The sequence below is a fragment of the Athalia rosae genome, chromosome 6, assembly GCF_917208135.1.
Source record: "Athalia rosae chromosome 6, iyAthRosa1.1, whole genome shotgun sequence".
In the NCBI taxonomy this organism is placed as follows: domain Eukaryota; kingdom Metazoa; phylum Arthropoda; class Insecta; order Hymenoptera; family Athaliidae; genus Athalia; species Athalia rosae.
In genome coordinates, this window is record NC_064031.1 from 7,746,260 (window position 1) to 7,751,259 (window position 5,000).

Below are 5,000 nucleotides of genomic sequence, written 5' to 3' on the forward strand. Positions count from 1 at the left end.
CGCGCATCACTCGTTGGATCGAAAAATTTTCAAAGTCCGAAAGAGTCGCGCATCACTCGTTGGATCGAAAAATTTTCAAAGTCCGAAAGAGTCGCGCATCACTCGTTGGATCGAAAAATTTTCAAAGTCCGAAAGAGTCGCGCATCACTCGTTGGATCGAAAAATTTTCAAAGTCCGAAAGAGTCGCGCATCACTCGTTGGATCGAAAAATTTTCAAAGTCCGAAAGAGTCGCGCATCACTCGTTGGATCGAAAAATTTTCAAAGTCCGAAAGAGTCGCGCATCACTCGTTGGATCGAAAAATTTTCAAAGTCCGAAAGAGTCGCGCATCACTCGTTGGATCGAAAAATTTTCAAAGTCCGAAAGAGTCGCGCATCACTCGTTGGATCGAAAAATTTTCAAAGTCCGAAAGAGTCGCGCATCACTCGTTGGATCGAAAAATTTCCAAAGTCCGAAAGAGTCGCGCATCACTCGTTGGATCGAAAAATTTTCAAAGTCCGAAAGAGTCGCGCATCACTCGTTGGATCGAAAAATTTTCAAAGTCCGAAAGAGTCGCGCATCACTCGTTGGATCGAAAAATTTTCAAAGTCCGAAAGAGTCGCGCATCACTCGTTGGATCGAAAAATTTTCAAAGTCCGAAAGAGTCGCGCATCACTCGTTGGATCGAAAAATTTTCAAAGTCCGAAAGAGTCGCGCATCACTCGTTGGATCGAAAAATTTCCAAAGTCCGAAAGAGTCGCGCATCACTCGTTGGATCGAAAAATTTTCAAAGTCCGAAAGAGTCGCGCATCACTCGTTGGATCGAAAAATTTTCAAAGTCCGAAAGAGTCGCGCATCACTCGTTGGATCGAAAAATTTTCAAAGTCCGAAAGAGTCGCGCATCACTCGTTGGATCGAAAAATTTTCAAAGTCCGAAAGAGTCGCGCATCACTCGTTGGATCGAAAAATTTTCAAAGTCCGAAAGAGTCGCGCATCACTCGTTGGAACGAAAAATTTTCAAAGTCCGAAAGAGTCGCGCATCACTCGTTGGAACGAAAAATTTTCAAAGTCCGAAAGAGTCGCGCATCACTCGTTGGATCGAAAAATTTTCAAAGTCCCAACGATTCTCGCATGGAACTAAGTTCCAACGTACTGCCAAATTTTTCAGGTCGCGTTGCTGTTTTGCCCCATAAGGAACACGTGTTATGACCGGCCGGCTCCGACGTCCGAGCGGCACCGTTGATACTTCATGCACCGAGCGGTCTCGACCGGTCGGTCGGCACCTAGTCCTCGGGTTTCGGAACTTTCGACTTGTTTCGGCCCGTATCTCGACATCCCTTTGCGGGTTTGTTGTCGGGGCTATGGTTTCGTCCTCACCGTGTCACGAACACGCAGACAAAAATTTTTTTCGAATTTTGAAAATTTTTCGTCTGAGCGGAGATTCGCACCACAGGCGTTCGTTTCGTTCCGGTAAGAACCACTCTCACGAGTTCAAAGTTTTTCCGAGCGCTCACGTTTCGCAGGGGCGAGTTCTTCGCTCCGTCTAGAAAATATGATTCAATTTGAATCGTCGACACTACATAACCGCGGGTCGGTGTCTAAGACCGAATGGCCCTTTATGCGGTGACCAGAAAGTCTTCTCTCGCAAGTCGAGGGAAGCAGTCGAACAGAGGCATCAACTCGCCACATTCCGTGCGTATCACAGTCTGTTCGCAGACGGTACACATTGATTTCCAATCGTACTCCCGACGCTTGCAATCTAGCCGAAGGATACGAGAAGGATAATTCGAACGATTTGCACCGGGGAGTCGACAAAAATTGTCTTCACCCGAGGAAACACAAAGTCGAACAGAGCGCTCTGAGCGCTAGTACGCGTACACAAGTTGTGCGGTACCAGATATACATATTATATTAAAACGTGTGGCCGACCGGGCAAAGACTCGGCGGCATGGGGCAACACACGAAAAGAGCTACCAATAACACAAAGCTCCCTGGTTGATCCTGCCAGTAGTCATATGCTTGTCTCAAAGATTAAGCCATGCATGTCTCAGTGCAAGCCATATTAAGGTGAAACCGCGAATGGCTCATTAAATCAGTTATGGTTTCTTAGATCGTACCCACATTTACTTGGATAACTGTGGTAATTCTAGAGCTAATACATGCAAACAGAGTTCCGACCAGAGATGGGAGGAATGCTTTTATTAGATCAAAACCAATCGGTGGCGGGTTCGTCCCGTCCGCCGTTTACTTTGGTGACTCTGAATAACTTTGGGCTGATCGCACGGTCTTGGTACCGGCGACGCATCTTTCAAATGTCTGCCTTATCAACTGTCGATGGTAGGTTCTGCGCCTACCATGGTTGTAACGGGTAACGGGGAATCAGGGTTCGATTCCGGAGAGGGAGCCTGAGAAACGGCTACCACATCCAAGGAAGGCAGCAGGCGCGCAAATTACCCACTCCCGGCACGGGGAGGTAGTGACGAAAAATAACGATACGGGACTCATCCGAGGCCCCGTAATCGGAATGAGTACACTTTAAATCCTTTAACGAGGATCAATTGGAGGGCAAGTCTGGTGCCAGCAGCCGCGGTAATTCCAGCTCCAATAGCGTATATTAAAGTTGTTGCGGTTAAAAAGCTCGTAGTTGAATCTGTGTCCCACGCTGTCGGTTCACCGCTCGCGGTGTTTAACTGGCATGATTGTGGGACGTCCTACCGGTGGGCTTAGCCTTTCGGGGCGGCCCAACTAATATCCCATCGCGGTGCTCTTCATTGAGTGTCGAGGTGGGCCGGTACGTTTACTTTGAACAAATTAGAGTGCTTAAAGCAGGCTATTTTCGCCTGAATACTGTGTGCATGGAATAATGGAATAGGACCTCGGTTCTATTTTGTTGGTTTTCGGAACCCCGAGGTAATGATTAATAGGAACAGATGGGGGCATTCGTATTGCGACGTTAGAGGTGAAATTCTTGGATCGTCGCAAGACGGACAGAAGCGAAAGCATTTGCCAAAAATGTTTTCTTTAATCAAGAACGAAAGTTAGAGGTTCGAAGGCGATCAGATACCGCCCTAGTTCTAACCATAAACGATGCCAGCTAGCGATCCGCCGAAGTTCCTCCGATGACTCGGCGGGCAGCTTCCGGGAAACCAAAGCTTTTGGGTTCCGGGGGAAGTATGGTTGCAAAGCTGAAACTTAAAGGAATTGACGGAAGGGCACCACCAGGAGTGGAGCCTGCGGCTTAATTTGACTCAACACGGGAAACCTCACCAGGCCCGGACACCGGAAGGATTGACAGATTGAGAGCTCTTTCTTGATTCGGTGGGTGGTGGTGCATGGCCGTTCTTAGTTGGTGGAGCGATTTGTCTGGTTAATTCCGATAACGAACGAGACTCTAGCCTGCTAAATAGGCGTACTTTCCGGTATCTCGAAGGCCCCCGGCTTCGGTCGGGAGGTTTTTACTACCGGCGTACAAATAAATCTTCTTAGAGGGACAGGCGGCTTCTAGCCGCACGAGATTGAGCAATAACAGGTCTGTGATGCCCTTAGATGTTCTGGGCCGCACGCGCGCTACACTGAAGGAATCAGCGTGTCTTCCCTGGCCGAAAGGCCCGGGTAACCCGCTGAACCTCCTTCGTGCTAGGGATTGGGGCTTGCAATTATTCCCCATGAACGAGGAATTCCCAGTAAGCGCGAGTCATAAGCTCGCGTTGATTACGTCCCTGCCCTTTGTACACACCGCCCGTCGCTACTACCGATTGAATGATTTAGTGAGGTCTTCGGACTGGTACGCGGCAATGCCTCGGCATTGCCGATGTTGCCGGGAAGATGACCAAACTTGATCATTTAGAGGAAGTAAAAGTCGTAACAAGGTTTCCGTAGGTGAACCTGCGGAAGGATCATTAACGTTTCGTTACTGCGAAAAAAAAAGCAGCGAATCGATGATTATTTTGGTAGATTCCACCGTAAATCTCACGCAATTATAATCCAGTCAAAAGACACACATGGCACAAGAGGTGGCGTACATTGTACGCGTGTCACGAATATCGAACTACGTAACGGCCGAAACGGCTCGTGTCGCACTCACACACGTCGACGACGAACGATCTTGCTATGTCCGTTGGAAGAGAGAGAAAATAATATAAAAAGGACATTACAACTAGTGTATCACGGTAAAATATATCGTGTGCAGCAGCCAAAAACAAACTAAGGCATAAATGGCTATGGGTAAAAAAAACACTAGAAAAATAAAAGGACATTGCTGCTACGCCAACCTACGGGGGCGCAAGAACGAAAACTCTCTTTCCATTCTGGACGATAGCGATGCGGATCGTGATGCCATTCGTCGATCAGATTTGTGTGAGGTAGCGACATTGTGCGCGTTGCTGAGGCGACCAAGTGCCCGCTTCTGTTGAACGGGACGCTTGGTGTGCGTTTGAATCAACCGTTCGGTCGATCCCCCCGCTTTGTACGAGGCGTGGCGCGCGATTGATCGAACGGTTTTTTTTATGCTTTTTTTTCAAATTGTTTCTTTTCAAAGATACACATGAAGAAAAGTTACCATACTTTCACGGGGTAACCTGCTCCGGCTGGAGTTTAGCTCCACCGGGGTGACGTCGCGTTCTCCGCGGCGGAAGGTTGGCGACGAACTTTCGCCCCGTGAAATGCAATTGAGATCTTATTCCTTTTGCGTAACATTACCAAAATCCACGTGCCGTGGTTCCCCCCAGACACAAAAAATATGGCTCGATCGAATTATACGCGGCTTCCTCCTCGCACGTAAAGTGTTGTAGAGTACAAGCCGCGCTCGAGCCTTTCGGAGGGGTTCCGCGCGTCACGCGCTTGATATTGGAATCACATTCGAACTGATCGTACAAAGAAACGCTTGAAGCGAGGTGCACGAATGATCGCAAGATTCTTCGCGTCACGACGAGCCGGCGTAACAACCGAACAATTGTCAAAGTGTCTCCTCTGCCCTCCGTTTTGACTCGAGGTGCGGCCGGAGACACGATGCAAAGTGAAAAA

General features: G+C 48.4%; 1 non-coding gene across 1 annotated transcript; it reads left to right on the forward strand.

The window, feature by feature from the left end:
• The first annotated feature begins 1,966 nt into the window (after positions 1–1,966).
• Positions 1,967–3,880, forward strand: LOC125501539. Its single transcript, XR_007279128.1, has one exon. It is a non-coding gene; the product is annotated as a small subunit ribosomal RNA (ribosomal RNA).
• The last annotated feature ends 1,120 nt before the right edge of the window (positions 3,881–5,000 follow it).